Source organism: Panthera onca, chromosome A3, assembly GCF_046562875.1.
Source record: "Panthera onca isolate mPanOnc1 chromosome A3, mPanOnc1 haplotype 2, whole genome shotgun sequence".
NCBI classification, from domain to species: Eukaryota; Metazoa; Chordata; class Mammalia; order Carnivora; family Felidae; genus Panthera; species Panthera onca.
Window position 1 is genome coordinate 132,406,568 of NC_138341.1, and position 18,990 is coordinate 132,425,557.

Here is an 18,990-nt window from a genome sequence, read left to right on the forward strand (position 1 = left end):
CTTTTAGATGTAAATTTGGTATGGGGGACCATGGGGAGCAAAATGGCAGTGGGTACCTAGCAAGGAAGAGGTGATATTAGACAAGGAAGTACATGTTTAAAAATTTACAAAATTTGGTATCCATGGTCGATATATATTCATGTCAGTTGGTATAGAACATTTATTATAAACATGACAACTCTCAGGTGAATGAGATTTTAAGACTGACATTTTATTCATTTACATTAAGAGCATGCCAGACACTGTTCTATGGTTCTCATAAATTAGCCCATTCTCGCCTTATAACACCCTTAGGAGGAATATACTTGTATTATAGATGGGAGACTGGAGCACAGCGGGGTGAAAGGGCTTGGTGAAACGGGATTTGAGTCAGCTGGTCTAGCTGCATAGATTGAGCTTGTAGCTCACGCTCTATGGGTCATATGAATCAGATGGACGAAACAGTCAGAACTTAGGGTAGGGAGCTTCTGACAGAGAGTGCTTTCAGGGGGCACCTGGGTGGTTCAGTCGGTCAAGTGTCTGACTCTTGTTTTTGGCTCAGGTCATGATCTCACAGTTCACGGGTTCGAGCCCTGTATCAGGCTCTGCGCTGATAGCATGGGATTCTCTCTCCCCCTTTTTCTGTGCCCCGCCCCCCCCCCCCACTCTCTCTCTCTCTCCCCGCCTCAAAAATAAATATTTTTTTTAAACAAGTGCTTCCAGCCATGCCTATCAGATGTGCATTGGGGCATCTTTTTGTTTGTTTGCTTTAATCTAAATGAACAAGGAAATTATGCCTTTTAGCTCTCCTTTAGTGGCAAGTGTCAAAATATCTATTCCAGTTGTCCTAGGCAGAGAAATTAAATTTGCTGGCTCGCACAGTTGAACAGAACAGGGCAAAATCCAGTTCGGGTCAGGCTGGATGCAGGTACTCAAACTGACAAAAGTTGCGCCCTTCTCTTTCTTCATCACTCAAGTCTGGGTCTTCTCTGTTGATTCCATTCCCAGACAACCTTTCTTTTTTATTTGCAGCATGGTTGCCATAACAACCCGAGGCTAAAATACTTCTAAGGTCAAATCCAGCAAAGAAACGTGAGCCCTTATCCTTCCAAGGTCAAATCTAGTAAAGAAACATGAGCCCTTTCTCCCCATTGTTTCTAGGCAAAGCCCCACTCTTCACTTTCATTGGTCTTAGATCATGATCACTTTCATTGGTCACTTTCATTGGGCTTAGACAACATGATGCCCAAATCCGAGTCTGCTCAGGACAAGTTGTTCTGCTGTTTGATCCAGTTCTGGGGATTGGTCATGGATGTTGAGAATGGAAAGTGGGAAGATTCCCTTTAAAATCCATAGATGGTTGGAAAAAATGGGGGAGGGTAGGTGGTAAATAAATGCTGAGGAGGCAAGATGCAAATATTCATGGCAAATTCTAAATTGAAGTTCTGTGAAAAAGTAGATTCTTTTTAAACTGGTCCGTCCTGTATGATCAGTAGAATTTAATACCTGAGTGTCCTACCTTAAATGAACGACATCTAGGTTTACAAAATTAATAAACTGCTGGATTGGTTTGAGGGCAGGTTGGAGAGATAATTTAATGAAATTCTTCAGTGTAACACCTGAAGATTGTTTTCCTCATCCTCCTGCAGCAGAAAATACTTAATAGGACTAGGGTTCTGATTATGTGTCCAGCCAGAGACAGTCAGTTCTCCATCAATTAAGATCGCCAGTGGATTACAGAGAACAGACATAATGCTCCTTGGCAGAGCAGGTCAATCAATTTTCCACCTCGGTGGGCGAAAGCAGAAGGAAATATTTATGATATATATGAAACTCATGACTAATATACATTTATCTGGACCAGACTCTCCCTCTCCTCCCGTTCAAAATCATTGTATTTTAGTCTTTCTGGCTTCTGTGTTTTGCATTTTTTTTTTTTTTTTTTTTTGGTTCTTTAAAGTTCACTCAGGAGGAATCTGTTTATTCAGATGCAGATAGAGGGTGGGGTGAGATCCACAAAATTCTTCTTCCTACTCTGTGTGAGTGAATTAGGGTGGGTGGGAGTGGGTGGAGAAAGAGGAGGGAGTCTCCTTCGGGGCAAGTGTAAAGGAAAATGACCATTCAGCTGGAGTGCCCAATGACTCCACTAATTTATATTTGGATATTTTGTAACTTCCATTTGAAGGTTATGTCTGATGAGAAGAACAGTGATTAAAATTGAGAAGAAGCCCAGATCTGTCCCTTTAAAAGAAAAGTAAAAAAGCTAAGGAGACCTAAGTTACTTACAGCAAAGCAATCTCGAGACAATTTGCGACACATCTCCTTGTATCATTACCTGATAATACAGGGGACCTAATGTTAGCAGAGAGGCCCGTTCTTAAAAAAAAAAAAAAAAAAAAAAAAAAAAGTGCAGGGAAATCACATCTTACTAAAGAGTAACAGTTAACAGTGGGGCAGCGGGCAGGAGAGAGGAGCATGGTGGGGACGGCTTGGATACTGAATTGCCTTCTTTTGATTCATTAATGATCGATAGAACTCTGGGTAAGTTACTTGCTCCTTCTAGGGCTCACTGTAAGGTGACACTTCTAGGGTGCCATCTGTAAAATGGGTATAATGCAACTACATGTTTGTAATAAAAGTTTTATGGACTAATGGAAGTAAAGCTTTGGTTCAGGAGCTAACACATAATTGGTATTTATTAAATGTTTTCAATCATTGTTATTTATCGACTGCATGTTCTGTGCCTGGAACCATGCTGAGAACTTTATTGGTATGATTTCGTAAAAGTCTTCCGATGTGGCGGGCATTATTAGTCTCTGCGTGTTTCAGATAAGGGACAGGAAGCTGGGAGAAAAATAATTTTCTCAAGTCATACACCTTGTGAATTATAGAGCAGCCAGAATTAAACCCACATTTTTCTGACTGCGGATCTTCTGGAATTTTTATATTAAAAAGAAAACTTGGAAATTCCGACTGTTGTGGCTTGCATCGTGATCACTGTTGAATTCTTTTCTCAAACACTGGGTTTTTACGGTGACTGGGCAGAGATGGCAAGAAATAAAGCACTTTCTTTTCTTAGGCTGTGTCTTTTCTTAGGCTGTGTATATGAGTGGTTGTAAAAACGGATATAGACCAAACCCAGGAATTACTGGTATTTTTCGGGGGTGGGGGAACCTGTGCTGTTTGTAAAATGTAATTAGTTCAATACGACCAAGCGCTAAATATTCTTAACCATTTTGTATTTAACACTTTATAAAGAGGGGCAAACGGTAATGCTAGTTTAATTGAACAGCTGAGATATGACTCACTTCTGTCAAATCCTTCTCCCAAACTCTGTAGCTGCCAAAATATGTTGTGTCAAGGAGGGAACTGGGTGGGGGCGGTGGGGGGGGGGGCAAGGAAGCTGCTGGAAGTGCTTCTTCTTAGGCCTGTGCAAGCCACCTTCTGTGGTAGTTTTCATCGCTGCCCGACAAATGACTACAAGTACAGTGGTTTAAATAACATGTATTCCTTTCCCCGAAGTTTCTGGGGGTTAGAAGTCTCGGCATGACTTAGCTGGGTCCTCTGTAAGACTGTCTTTATTGTGCCAGCCAGGGCTGAGGACATATCCAGAAGCTTGTCTGTAGAAGAATATACTTCCAAACCCACCCAATTGGCAGAATTCACTTTCTTGCAGCTGCGGGACTGAGGGTTTCCGTTTCTTGTTGGTTGTCTGCTGGAGGTCACCCTGAGCTTCTAGACGCCTCTTAACATTCCCTGTTTTTTGGGGTTCCGTAACACTGTGCTTGCTTGCTCAAAGCCGTCATGGGAATAAAGGAGTCCAGCAAGATGATGCTACAATTTTATGCAACCTAATCAAATAATCACGTGGTGGGTTGGGTTGCTGCATTCTTTTATTTTTGTAGGAAAAAAAAATTATTTTAGGCCCACAGGATGGGAGGAGTCAAATGTAAGGATTAGAGGAATAGAATGTAAATCAGCGGGCATCTTATTTATTCCAGTTCTCACAAGTGTGCAGTGAAATGTTCTGAGTATCTTAAAGTGTCTGACTTTTAAGAGCCACCAGATCTAAGCCACAATGATAAAATAAATAAAGGGATTTATTTTTCAGATATTAAATCTCAAGTTGGAATAGCTTTTAGCTTGGCCAGTTCAGAGTTTTAATGATGCTAATAGAAGCCCAGATTTTTTTTTTTAATTTCTACCTGGTCATCCTCGGCATGCCGTCTCACTTCCTCAGGATCACACAATGGCTGCAGTAGCTCCTGAGCACACATCGCTGTTCAGAAGTAGGAAAAAGGGCCTGTCTCTTCCTTGCATCTCTTCTTTTTTGAAGAGCTAAGAAACATTTTCCTGAAGTTCTGGCAGTGTATTCTCACTGTATCTCCTTTGATAGAATTGGGTCCTAGACTACTTTCTAAGCGAATTAAGGGAGATTAAACTGCCATGATTTTCTCACATGGATCGATACGTAACCCTTCAGGCTGTGTCTGGGGTCTTCCTCTTAGAACACAAAAATCTGTAAGCAAAAAGAGCCCTTGGTGCAGGGAAATGTGTGTGCACATGTTGGGTGTATGTGGGTGTGTGTAGAAGATGGTGGTGTGGGTTAGGAAAACAGCAGTTGTATACCCGACATTTCACGTGTGGAGGGGTCCCCCCAAAAAAAAGGATTTTGGAATCAGAGACTTAGTTTCAAAGCATGCCTCACACACCGATTAGCTAACTGATGTAAGTGGTCTACCCTGCCTGAAACGCACCAGAGGTCTAAGACTCACCTTGCAGATTTTTGTGATGCTTGGTGATGCCTGCTGCCTACAAAGTGCCCAGTAAGTGACGGTGAATGCGGACGGGGCGCTGAGATTACGTCATCAGGATTACGCTCCTTCTTGAATTTTCCAACGGCCACACACACACCTGTAGAATAGGTTTGACTTTGCCGCAGCGGAGTGAATCAAATCATGAGTTAAGGTTCACGGCCACTCTCTCGGTCACCCAGCGTGCGGCTCTCTTCGTTGGGTGCAAGACGCACGTCTGCAGAGGTAATTTCTCGGACACGGTGGCATTTCTTCTCTGCCGAAAGCTTTCGTAGAGCTTCTCTGAACCTCCAGTTTAAGTGCAACATGAACAGGTTTGCCCAGGTACCAAGGTCGTTTTTTATTTTTATATGTACTATTTCTCCCTTGACAGTCTCATCTCCCAAACCGAGTACCTTGGGCGATTGTTGGTTTACGGTGCCTCTCCATCTTCCTTTCTCCTTCACTTCTTGCCTGGAAAGATCATAAAACCTTTGACCGTGGTAGCTGGCTGAAGTTCTCTAAGAAGAAGTAGTTCATGAAGTTTAATTAAAGGCACACTGGGAAACTTTTATGTGGGTGGTATTTGTCCAGGACAATGGAGAGATGACATATGCAAGATTACGAAGCATTAAAAGTAAGTAAAAGAATAAAAAAAAAAAATGCAAAGAGCTCCATCAGCCAGAAAGCAAACATTCAGCAGGGACTGAAAACCGTCCCTTTCATGATCCAACCCTTTTGGCAAGTGAGATGGGATAAGGGTAGTGAAGGGGGAGGGTGGGTGTGACCTAACTGAGCTTGGGGAGGTGGCCAGCAGGAATTCTACAGGAATGAACCACATTTTGCGGGGAGTTTTTCGGTGTAAATGACAAAAACCCAAGCCAAAGAGGATAGAGAAAAGAAAAAAAGAATATGCACGGACTCTTACCTTAAACGATGGGATCTAAGTCCTAGACCCCCCGCCGTCTCCCCCACAGCCTCCCTCCCCCATCACCCACTCTGGCTCTTCTTTTCCGGGGCTGGTTTCCTTCTCATGCAGGGTCTCCTGGAGGTGGGAACTGGGAACTGTAAACTGCTCAGGCTCTCATGGAGCCCCAGGGAGGGAAAAAAACCGAAGAGATTCTTTGTCTTTTTCAGTTCAGGCTGTTGTAAGAAATATACCACAGACTGGGTGGCTTAAACGATTTATTTCTCACAGTTCTGGAGGCTGGGAAGTCCAAGGTCAAGGTCCCAGCACATTCGGTGTCTGGTAAGAACCCGTTTCGTGTTCTGTGAATGGCGGCTGCCTTCTTGCTGTGTGCTCACAAGGGAGAGCCAGCTCTGGCTTCTCCCTCTCTTAGGAGGGCACTAATCCCGTCGTGGGGCCCCACCCTCAGGACCTCATCTAAACCTAACCCTTCCCAAAGACCCACCTCCAAATACCATCACCCTGGGGGTTAGGGCTTCCCTATATGAACTTCTGAGGACAGGAGCCTGCTGTCTATAACATTCCCTTGCTCACATTGTTCCGCAAAAATCTGGGAACTGGATGGATGTCTGACTCTGATGCCCTGAGGCTGTGGCCGGGATGAGAGAGAGGAGAGAAGAAGCAGAAGGCGATACTCACTCAGGCTCTCTCAGTCAAGCCTGGGAATGTCTGTGGAAAGACAGCTGAAAGTTAAGGTGGCCGGGCTGTTTGCCTCAGGAGACGGACTGCTTTCAGGCCTAGACAGTATTGCTCGAGGCCCCGGGGGCAGAGGGATTCATAGATTCCTGTGGGAAGTTTCTCCCCAGTTCTGTGAGAGGCAGAGACTGCCCCAGGGAGCACTGCAGGAAGTCCTCCTGGATTGCCACCTTGAAGTTTCTGTGGCATGGCAGCTACCGGAACACAGAGATGTTATCAAGGAAGGTGCTTTCAGGAGTGGCCATGCTGGGCCCCTCCCTCAAGTGACTATGGCTCGGGGACTGTATTCATCTTCTGTGGTGCATGCTAAGTGGCCACAAATTTAGCAGCTTAACGTAACACGCATTTATGATCTCTCAGTTCTGTAGGGCAGAAGTCTGGGTGCGCTTAACTGAGTTCTGAGCTTAGGATCTCACCAGGCTGAACTCAAGACTGGCCAGGCTGGCTTTGATCTGGAGGCCAGATTACTGGGTGGGAGGAGCATCTATTTTCAGGATCACTCAGTTGGCTGTAAGAACTCAGGTCTTTGCAGCTGGAGGACTGAGCTGAGGTCCCCCCCCCCCTTTTTTTTTTTTTTTGGTCTGTGGGGGTCAGTCTAAACTTCTGAGAGGCTGTCCTCATTTCCTATCCCTGTGACCGTTTTCATCTCTGAGCATTCACCTGCCACCTACCTAGAGAAACTCCCTGCTTTTAAAGGACTTACCTGATTAGGTCAGGCCCACCTGGATCATCTCCATACGTTGAAGTCAGCTGTTCCATATAGCATGTGTATAATGTAACGTCACCACAGGGTAAAATCTACCATATTCAGCCAAGGGATTGTATGAGGCTTGTATACCAGGGGGTTGAGAAATCTCAGGGGATGTTTTGGAATTCTGCCTACCGCAGGGAGATCAACAAGGAGTCTCATCTAGAAGAACCTTGGAGGACAGGCACGAAGCCCGTATGGAACAAGCCTAGGGTCTCACTAAAACACCTGTAGGGGCACAGTAGATTGAGTCGGACTCTTGATTTTGGCTCAGGGCGTGATCTGATGGTTCATGAGTTCGGGGGGTTCTCTCTCTGCCTCTCACTCTGCCCCTCCCCTGCTTGTGCTCGCTCGCTCTCTCTCTCTCCCTCTCTCAAAATAAATAAACTTAAAAAAATACTTGTGGATACTTGAGAAAGGGCAGAGGTAGACATCTCCGGAGGTCCACGTACCATTATATTTTAGGTACTGATGTGCGTAACAAGCAGCATCGCATTGTGGTTATGGGGCCAGACTGATGAACTTCAAAGCCTGGCTCTGTCATTAAGGCGCCCTCAGAACTCCGGCCAGTGGCTAACTTCTGTGTCTCCTGTAGAGATTCCTGAGTTTGGGTGTTTGAAAAGATTTGCCCAGTTCCACAGAGCCCCCTCACATAAATCTTTTTTTTTAAATTTTTTTATCATGTTTATTTATTTTCGAGAGGTAGAGAGAGACGAGGGTGAGCAGGGGAGGGGCAGAGAGAGAGGAAGACCCAGAATCCGAAGTGGGCTCCAGGCTCCGAGCCGTCAGCACAGAGCCCGACGCAGGGCTTGAACCCACGAACCGTGAGATCGTGACCTGAGCTGAAGTCAGTCGCTTCACCGACGCCCCTTCACCCAGGCGCCCCTTGTAAATCTTGTATTTCAAGGCACAGGATATGGTGCAGCAAGAGAAAGAAAGTCCAGCCAAGCATCGAGGGTTCAGGAGACATCGTCTTGGCATGTACTCCCCTGGTCCTCATTTGTACGGGGGAAGCTGGCTGCTCTCTCTCTCTCTCTCCAGGTGAGACCAGCAAGATCAGTGTGAAGAATCTTGGGGGCGCCTGGGTGGCTCAGTCAGTTAAGCATTCGAGTTCGGCGGAGCGCATGATCTCGAGGTTCATGAGTTCGAGCCCCGCATCAGCCTCTGTGCTGGCAGCTCGGAGCCTGGAGCCTGCTTTGGATTCTGTGTCTCCCTCTCTCTCTGCCCTTTCCCCACTCGTGCTCTGTCTCTTTCTCTGTCTCAAAAATAAATAAACAGTAAAAAAATTAAAAAAAAAAATCTTGGCTTCGGGAAAGTTCAAGGCAAAGTTCCCAGGTGTTAGCCAAGCTGATTGAATGAGTTCGGCTGAGTTCGGCTAGTCACAGAGCCATCAGTGAGGAAACTGGCCCTTGAGACTCTGACTCGAGGACTCTGACACTGGACTCTGAATAGTATTCACAAAGCCCACTACCCTTATTTTGGCCAAGAGTCGCACCCAGACACCCAGGCACCCAGGCAAAAAAAAGACAGAGCTTTCCCAGTCCAGCTATAAATCACTTTTGTCCTTCACAGCTCAGTATATCCTCATCAGAAAAACGTGGAAAATAATAGTATGTATTTCACAGGATTAAACATTTGTTAAGTACCTATATGAGTTTTAGTACCTAGAAAGCGCTGTAATTTTTTTTAAAAGGAAATACATGAAATCTTAATTATTTCTCAATGCCAGTGAAGCCTGGAATGATTTGTGTTATATGGACAACCGAAGTCGTCTTTTGCAAACCGTTTTCTGGGGGCAGCAAACTTTTTTCCTCCTGGTCCGCTTCATAATTTGGAGGAGAAAGGGGTCAAATTCACCTGTGATGGAGTAGACTTAGTGGAATGCTAATTAAGTGACATCTCTTAGAAGGGGTCTCTGGGAAGCACAAAATTTGCTACCTCAGAAGCAATGGTTTAGTCCTAGGAGTCCTGATCTGTTCATTTTCTTCGACAGGCAGTATGTGTTTCAGTAGGTTCTTCTTTATGTGTTATTATGATCATTATAAGTATTTATGTCTGAGGAACATATCGTATCCTCAGTTATTTCCAGAACCTTAACTCTATAAGCAAAGCACCACCAGTCCCTCCCCTCCACCTGCCTCCCCATCTTCATTATTTTGCTAATGAGTCACTTCATCCTGTACTCTTCATAAATCTAATTCTGGCTGGAATATTCTGCCAACACTTGTCTGAGAGACAGTACTTGAAGCTTAGTTACATGGTCCCTAAGAAAATGTTTGAGTTTCAACTGTAACTGTTTTAAACTTAGCACTTGTGAGTTTATGGCCCTTTGGTCAGGCACTGAGACGACGAGTCACTTAAGGAAATGTGGAAGGAAAGGGTGCAGGAAGAGTCTACATTAAAAACAGCAACAGTGGGGCGCCTGGGTGGCTTGGTCAGTTAAGTGTCCGACTCTTGATCTCGGCTCAGGTCATGAGCTCACAGTTGGTGAGTTCAAGCCCCGCATAGGGCTCTGTGCTGGCAGCGTGGAGCCTGCTTGGGATTGTCTCTCTCCCTCTCTCTCTTTCCCTCTCTCTTTCTCTCTCTCTCCCAAATATATAAATAAATGAGCATTAAAAAGAAATAAAAACAGCAACAACAACAAGAACCGGAGATTGTCGACATTTTTCAGGGTACGAAGTGGTTTTTACACACACACACACACACACACACACACACACACACACACACACACTATAGAAATGTCCAAATTAGAAGAGCTTTCACCCATTTTTTTGTATGGAATTCGTTAGACTTACTAATTACTTTAAAGGCCACTTGAGAAGCTGTCTGTAGAATGTGTTTTGGGATTTACTGTTTTTCAGTAGAGGAGATCTGGACCGCATGCCGAGCCAGCAGAAGTGGTATCTATCACTCTCTTTTCCTCTAAATTAATTTTTCTATATTCATTTTTTCCAATCCATTTATTTCTCTCAATAAAATTTTCCTTTTGCTTTTAAGATACGTTATCTCTGGGCATGTGAGCTGGGGTCAGGAAGTGGCTAATAAAAGAATGAGTTCGAGCATTCTGTCGTGTCAAGGTGCCCTGGTTGAATGTCAGATACAGAGCTGGTAAGTCGAGGCAGGAGAACGGTGAACTGACACATCACGGGGTTTTTTGGATGTTATGAAAGACGCAGTGGGGCAACGCGATTCAGAAAATGGGAAAAGCAGGGAAAGACCAACTTATAATAAAACCGTATTTCAGCAACTCTAAGGTACCACTTATTAAAATATGCCACCTTAGTTTATGTGCCCCTAAGAGAGAAAACAATGGTGTGAAATGGACTTGGTCTTGTTGGGTACTACCTATTTTCTGATATATTCCTGAGCACTGTTCTAGAATTAAGTTAAATTACTTGGAGATAGTTTGATCCTTTCACGTCTTGTCTTTAATATTTGTAAGGTTGGACCTAAGTAGCTTTTTGCCTAGGGCTAGTCAATTATTTACAACTCCTGAATCAAGACCCTTCTGAGTGCCCTACCAAAGACCCCATAAATGAGGAGGGATTTTCAGTCTGGCTCATAGAGAGGGCACTGTGTCTGATCCTGTGTAAGTACTCAGTAGATCTCTGCAGATCTCTGGGATTCTCTCTGTGTGCATCTCTCTCCTCTCCAGTGTTCTATCTTGTGAACTCTGGCCCCTTGTCTCCTTGTCTCCTCTCTGATTCCTCAACTCAGGGAGTCCATGGGCTTCCACCAAGCTCTCTCCCTTTTCTGTGGCTGGAAAACTCTCAATCTCGTAAACTGGGGACGTCCTAGGGGTTACTTCATTTGCTTCCCATGTTTTCAGGGAATCAGTGTCCTCTGTTGTTGAAATCCAGTGTCTTGCAAACTGTTGTTTCATACATTTGATCAGTTTTATTTTTATCGTTCTGGTTGTGGCTGTAGGTGGGACGGTCAGCCTGGTCCCTGTTGCTCCATTTTAACTAGATGGAAAGTCCTTTCTTGTGGTTTGACTTTGGATAAATTACTTAATCTCTTGGAGTAGACAGCAGGCTCTTACAAGTTTTTTTTTGGCTATTTATTTTTTTCCATAACTGCCTCTTGCTTACCTGATGGAACTGACAATCGCATCCCTGTGTTTTTTGTGACAAAATGATGTGACTCAGACTGGCTGGTCGGTATAACCCCCGTCCACAGTGGCTGGGGTAAAGATGGGTCTAGATTACACACTACCCAAATCCTAGTCATTCTAGGAAAAATTGCTAAGGTGTTGTTAAAAACCACTAAGTTTATCTCCGGTGTCACCACAAAGACAATACTGTCGTAGGGTTACCGGCATTAACTTTACCACCGTAAGGGAAGACAGTGCCTGAGCACAAGTGGGGGAGACCGCCTTATGGACTCAGCTGTGACAGGAAACAGCACTTTCCGCTTTTCCATTATGTGAACCAATACATATTTCTCTCCTATGATTCTGGGTTTTTTTTTTTTTCTTCCACTCTTGTTTTGAATGAAGATTCCATGTCTTGAAACCAAAGGAGTCCTGCTAATACATCCCTCTATGCTTCGTTTTTCACATTTTAGGAACAGAATATGTCTGTCTTTGTATATAGAACATATCTATTGTGCATCAATCTATCTCCTAGTGTTATGAGGATCAAATGGAATTGTAGTCTGCTCTAGACAGTGTTTTCTTTAAAAAAATTTTTTTTCTTACATTTTATTTATTTAAAAAAAAAATTTTTTTTTTCCAACGTTTTTTTATTTATTTTTGGGACAGAGAGAGACAGAGCATGAATGGGGGAGGGGCAGAGAGAGAGGGAGACACAGAATCGGAAACAGGCTCCAGGCTCCGAGCCATCAGCCCAGAGCCCGACGCGGGGCTCGAACTCACGGACCGCGAGATCGTGACCTGGCTGAAGTCGGACGCTTAACCGACTGCGCCACCCAGGCACCCCACATTTTATTTATTTTTGAGAGAGCGAGAGAGAGAGAGAGACAAAGCACAAGTGGGGGAGGGGCAGAGAGAGGGAGACAGAATCCGAAATAGGCTCCAGGCTCCAAGCTGTCAGCACAGAGCCTGATGCAGGGCTTGAACCCACAAACTCTGAGATCAAGACCTGAGCCGAAGTCAGTTGCTTAACCGACTGAGCCACCCAGGCGCCCCAGTGTTTTCTGATAGCAGTTCTTTCTTTTGCTTTCTGTCATTTAGTTGATTTAGAACTGCTACCCTGACTCCCACCTAAGAGTCATGAGTTGGTCTTGTGATCCAGGCCCCTGGGTACATTCCATCCCCCAGCCAAACTGACTGGTTCATGGACGAACGAATATATGGTGCCAGATTGGCCCAATGAGACCCGATGCCCAGGAATGTTGCCCTAGTTGTTAAGAATTCGTTTGGGAGTACTGCTAGTAAACATAAAGTTTCTAGAAGTCTCTGTTGGAGAGGGTCTGCCTGTGAGAGATTCCAACCCCAAGAAGGAAGACAACAAAACTGAACAGTAGGAAGAGAGAAAGCAAAATACCGTGTCAGTATCAAGGCCCCTCATTCCACTTAGGCATTTTAAAATTCTATAAGCCGATAAATTATTCGTTTTTTTTTTCTTAAGCCGATTTGAGTTGGGTTTTATCACTTATAACTTCCATGCCTGGTGAGGATGATGGTGATAATGACAGTGATGATGATGATTGCTGTTATTTCTATTATTGCTGCTATGACAATGTGCTGTGTGTGTGACAATTGCTGCTGTGACATTTTCCATGTCCCTGGAAAATGTGGACGTGGAAACGTGGGCGGCACAGGTGGGAATTAGCTCCCTTTCCCGCACCCCGCTTCTCTAACCGCTGCACAATGAACGGGCAGGATCTTAGGTCAGCATGCCTCCGGCAACGCGAAATCAGACCTCTGTGAGTACAGTGGGCAAGAGAAATTTTGCATGCTTCCATTCAAAAGGTGCTTCCCTTCTTCCCACGAAATCTACCTCTTGCCAATACATCTTCGCAATTTTTAGGTTTGACCCATCACTACACCCGTCAGCGGCAAAGCTCTCCAGATAAGGTGCTAGAGTCCCAGCTGCCTTAAAGAAGATTTCTTAATGAAGCCTCGGGATGAATAAAATATCACGTCTTCCATCACCTCGTTATAGGATGTCGGGGATTACTTGTTCTTTGAAAGTGGTCATCACTCTTTGATGACAACTTGTTAACATTTAGATTGTCATTTTGTGTCCTGGCAAGTAACCACGCTGGCAAGCTACAGAGGGAACTTTGGTATGAAAGACATGGAACAGCCCTCCTGTCTGCAGTGAATAACCTGTTTTCAGTTGGTTCACATCAGACACCCCCCAAAGCAAAAAAAAAAAAAATCTCTCCATTTGGTTCCTGAGAAGTCCAGGGTGCTCTTACCCTCCGGAGTGCTTTTGGTCCTCAGACTGGTAAAGGGCATCATTTCTAGTTTTGCAGGGTGCTAAAACTGGGGCCACCGTGTATGCTGCAAATAAATATTAAAATGATACTCAGCCTCGCCACTCACAGCGTGTTGCACAGACCGGCGGCAGCTGGCTCGAAATGTAGACTCACAGGCCTGAGCCCAGGTTTGCTGGACTGGAAGCCACATCTTAATAAGATGGCCAGGAAGTCTGAAGGTACCTTTAAGGGTCAGTAGAGAGCATTTGTTCCCAAACTTAGCTGAGCCTTACAAACGCTTGAAGAGCTCATTAAAAAAAAAAAAAAAAATATATATATATATATATATATATTCATTCCCAAAGCTTGTTAAAAATTATAGTTGCGTGGGCCCAACCCTGAAGATAGTTTTTTCAGTGGGTTAGGTTGCGTTTCAGGTACTTGAATTATTATTATTATTATTTTTTAATTAATTAATTTTTTTAAATTTTTTTATTTTTTTAATTTTTTTTTCAATATATGAAATTTATTGTCAAACTGGTTTCCATACAACACCCAGTGCTCATCCCAAAAGGTGTCCTCCTCAATACCCATCACCCACCCTCCCGTCCGTCCCACCCCCATCAACCCTCAGTTTGTTCTCAGTTTTTAACAGTCTCTTATGCTTTGGCTCTCTCCCACTCTAACCTCTTTTTTTTTTTTTTTTTCCTTCCCCTCCCCCATGGGTTTCCGCCAAGTTTCTCAGGATCCACATAAGAGTGAATCAGGCACTTGAATTATTAACAAGCCCCTCCAGTAATTCAGATGCATGTGGTTAAGAACCCCTGCAGAACCAGTGATCTGGTTACCATGGAATATGCAGACAGGTTTCGCCAAAGAAACGGAAAGAGAGGCTGAAACGATTTCCACCCCTGAGTCAGGACCACTAATGTGCGGCAGTGTGCGTGTCTGTGTCTGCACACGTGCACGTTTGCACACATCTGCGTGTATCCAGTTAGAGTTGCGTGATGCGTGCACACACATACACGGTCTGTTCTGGTGCACGCACACGTGTCTGACACAGCGAAGCGACAGATTTCTAGAACCTAAGCTGGTCTTCTAATGGCGCCGTGGGGACTAGGTTGGCTCCACGTCTAACTTCTTCTTCCTTCTCTGGTTCCAGCAGCAGCATCACTGTTAACCCCGCTGACGGTCCTCAGCACATTTCCATTTATTAACAGGCTGGGTGGTGGCTAAGGGCCTGGCGGGAGCCAGACTGTCCCCCCACCTTGAGTCCTGGTACTCGCGCTTTCCAGCTGTGTGGCCTTGGGCAGTTAGCTTACCTCCACAGCCTCAGCGGACCAATTTGTAAAATGGGAATGATGTCCAGTTGTCATGTCAATTCTAATTGTCATGAACTTGATGCAGTGCTTAAAATCACTCGGTAGAGTCTCAAAAGTATCAGCTGTTGTCGCTGCTTTGTTGTTATTTGTAAGGACAAATGGCTAGAGAGAAATAGAACACAGAGTTCAGTGTTCATGCGTATGTATCCATAATGGAGATGTGTTTCAGATACGTAGGTATAATATGTGTATACATGAAGCATATCTATGTGTGGGGATATATATTTAGATAGGTATATATAGAATTCTGTTAAACTCAAGCGAAAATTTTTAAATGATTTTCCTCTATGCTAGCATTAGTGGTCCATTTTTTATTTTTATTTTTGATATTAAGGAAATGACTTTTAGTTACCCTTGTAAGTCCGATGAAAGTTTTGGGCCTTTACAGATGAAAAATGTACCTCAGTTCACTCACGTGCATAGTGCAAAATGTGGTGTGTATGACAGGTCAGATTGCCCATGGCGGGGGAAGCAAAATGCATGGGTCCCAGGTTGAGAACTGCACTGACCTCTGAGCCCCTTAAAGGCAGGCACCGTCCTTATTGATATTCGTAATTCTGGTCCCTGATACACCATCTGGCACAGGGGAGGTGCCCCATAATTGGCTATTTTGGCCATTTACATTTTTGATTATTAGCAGTGGGTCTTCCACTTCTGTTGGAAAATGATAAGGTGTCGATGAAGCATGAGAGTTATTACAGATCTTGGATGCTTCCCATAAAACGCGTCCTTCAACAGCGCTTCTCAAACTTCCCTCTCTACAAGGATCCCCTGGAATTCTTGTGAAATGCAGATTCTGATTCAGTGGTTCTGAAGGTGGAGGGAATGAGATCTTGTGTTTCTCTAAAGCTCCCCGGGGAATGCTGATCACCGTGCCCCGAGGTGCCAACTACAGAAGACACAGTGTGGCATGATGGGAAGAAGAGGGGAACCTCAGTCTAGTCCCGGCTCCTAGGTTATGAACTTGGGAGCCTCAGGCAAATTCATTCATTCAGTGCATATTTACTGCACACTGTCTTGTAGTATAGTATTTGCAGGCGCTAAGGATTAAATGGACAAGACTGCCGTTGTTCTACTCCTATGAAGTCTAGTTATCTAAAGACCTACACCTTAATTATTATACTAGAATCTTTCCCCAAGGGCTTGTTGGAGATGAAACAAGCTTATGTAAATAAACCACCCAACACAATGCCTAGCATAGAGTAGGTGTTAAGTATATTGTTCTTTTTGAGGATAAGAGCTCAGACACTGTCCTACTCTTTCTGAATGCAGGCTCTTTAGTAGTGGCCTTGATGTTGGCAATATGATAACCAGCTGGGAATCAGTGATGGAGAGTAAATCAAGGTTCGTGAATAATTCATGAGGTTAATATTGTAAGGTGTAATGAGAAGCTGACGATATATAATTTAAAGAGACCCAGTGACTTTCTGGAGTAAATTCTTGGTCATGAATCAAAAGCTGTGATCTCTAATCTTTAGTTTTTCACGGGTGCTTTTTGAAATTCCGGACGGCTCTCCGTAACTTACATTCCCCTTCCTGTAAAATTAGGTAGTGTGGAATTAACTCATGTGGAAATTGACTGTTAAAACACTTAATATTTCCATTCAACGACTATTTATTGAGCATCTACAAGGCGCTATTCCCTAGTGGGGGCATGAGAAAGTTTGAGTCATAAGTCTGCATCTGAAGTTTTTTGAAATATCAGGAAAGCAAGAGTTACATTCGTTTATGTGTCTCGTTCATTCATTACTCATTTGACACATTCTTGCCAAGTGCATGCTAGAGGGAGCAAGGTTGAATATGATATAATCCCTGACCTCATCAGAGAGGGGGTAAACCTAGATTTTACAAAACTGTTAGGTGGCATGGAAAAGCATGAGGGAAATGGTAGAGTAAGTGTTATAGATTACAAGAATGGCAGAATTTCAAATGTATACAAAAAATTTGCATATATTTGCATGTTTTAGGAAATGATTTTGCTAGCAGGGGGTGGACTTATGGGTAAATTGCTGGGGTTTATTCATGTTGGGAGATGATGGAAAACATTCTTGAAGAGAGAAATAATACAGCATTTCCAGTGCTATCGGCTGTTTGCTGTGTACTGAGGACAGTGCGGGGCAAGTACAGTTTTTGCCAACAAAGAATTCCTATCGAGTAGCAAAGGCAGATAAATTAAAATCAAGTGTGCTAGGGGCGCTGGGTGGCTCAGTCGGTTAAGCGGCCGACTTCGGCTCAGGTCATGATCTCGCGGTCCGTGGGTTCGAGCCCCGCGTCGGGCTCTGCGCTGACCGCTCGGAGCCTGGAGCCTGTTTCAGATTCTTTGTCTCCCTCTCTCTCTGCCCCTCCCCCGTTCATGCGCTGTCTCTCTCTGTCTCAAAAATAAATAAACGTTAAAAAAATTTTTTAAATCAAGTGTGCTAAATATCAAGTAGAACTGTGAACAAGGTGGAGGTAAAGCCAAAGGCGGAGGGATTAAATCTTTGTGAAAGTGGGGGATTTCTTTTTTGGCTGAGGCTGGTGACTTACGGAACTCCAAGCAGGTTTTCTGAGAAGGCTGTGTGTTGTTGTGGTTGACATAGGAGTTTCCAGGAGGACAGGGAGGAAGAGGTAGTCTGTGCAGAGTAATCAACACAGGGACATGTGAAGTCGTCTGTGCCTTCAGGGACTATAGTTCGGTGTTGCTCGAATCTCAAGGGTGAGGCAAAGACTGAAAAGAAGAGAGGGGAGCCTGGGTGGCTCAGTTGGTTAAGCGACCGACTTCAGCTCAGGTCATGATCTCATAGTTTGTGAGTTCCAGCCTTCCGTCGGGCTCTGTGCTGACAGCTCAGAACCTGGATCCTGCTTCAGATTCCGTGTCGTCTTCTCTCTCTGCCCCTCCCCCACTCGTGCTTTTGTGTGTGTATGTGTGTGCGTGTGCATGCTCTCTCTCTCTCTCTCAAAAAACATTTAAAATTTTCTTTTTAAAATAAGTAAACTTAAAAAAAAGGAAAGAAACCAGAGTGATGGGTACCAATCTGGTTAATAAAGGCCTTATGTCACAGAAAGAGGTTGGCATGTGGAAAGGAAACATGGCAGGAGTGGAGGCATGAGGTGACAGGAGTCCTGAAGAAAAGGAGTTTGCACGGGGCTGTGCTGTGGCTTCCCCTCATGGCAGGCTCCTCAGAAGCAGGTCCTGAGATGAGGCTCCATGAGAAAGTCATTTGAGAAAGTCATTTGGAGGATGTGCTCCTGGGAGAAAGGGGGAAGGAAGTGACAGAAACAGAATAGCAGAGGAGGAGAAATTAAATCCCATGAGGGGCAGGCTCAGCCTGACCCTGGATGCGACTCCAGAGTCCCATCTGGGAGTCACGCTAGCCTCAGGCGGGGATGCTGGGCTTTTATACTCCTGCATCAGTCAGTCATTGGTTCAAGGCTGCCCTCGGAAAGACCCAACGCTCCTGGCCTGCTTTTCAGTGGGCACAGTGCAAGGGCAGTTTTCTGAAGAGAAACACAAGGGTGGCCTTTGTAGGCAGAAGCACACCGAAGCTGGGCCGGTGTGGTGAATGAATCAGGGAACGTGAGTGCAGAAAAGCAAGCTTACTGGAGTTGAAGTATGGTGGGTACCAGTGTCAGCCCATAGATGCAGAGCGAAATCCTTTTCTTCCTAAAATTTTAATTTTTATTGAAATTCCTCATTTTGTCCTGGTAGCAGACATTTAATACAGCAATCTGTAGACTCCTAACCTTCTTTTGGGGATTATGTCTAAAATTTGGATTGTAAAATGCCAAGGCCTTGGGAGGAGGGATGCACATCTTGTTCTTAGTGTCTGCTGAGACCCCCCTCCCCCCCAGGTAATCTAGTTATCTATCGCCCATCTGCACGGATAACCATGGAGATGCCCCAGTTTTCCAGAGTCAGGGATCCTCTGCTATTTCAGTACCTCTTGGGTGATAGAGTCTCTCTGTTCTAGTCCATACTGTTTGTATAAAACACTTACAGGAAGTTGTTTAAATCCACTGTCTAGAGGTAAATGCTGTCTTTACCTACCTCTGGCA

General features: G+C 44.5%; 1 long non-coding RNA gene across 1 annotated transcript; it reads right to left on the reverse strand.

The window, feature by feature from the left end:
* Positions 1-13,316: 13,316 nt before the first annotated feature.
* On the reverse strand, positions 13,317-17,810 carry LOC132670305 (uncharacterized). Its single transcript, XR_009606585.3, has 3 exons — positions 17,482-17,810; positions 14,896-15,057; positions 13,317-13,658 (listed from the first exon to the last, which is right to left on the reverse strand). It is a non-coding gene; the product is annotated as an uncharacterized LOC132670305 (long non-coding RNA).
* Between the last annotated feature and the right edge of the window lie 1,180 nt (positions 17,811-18,990).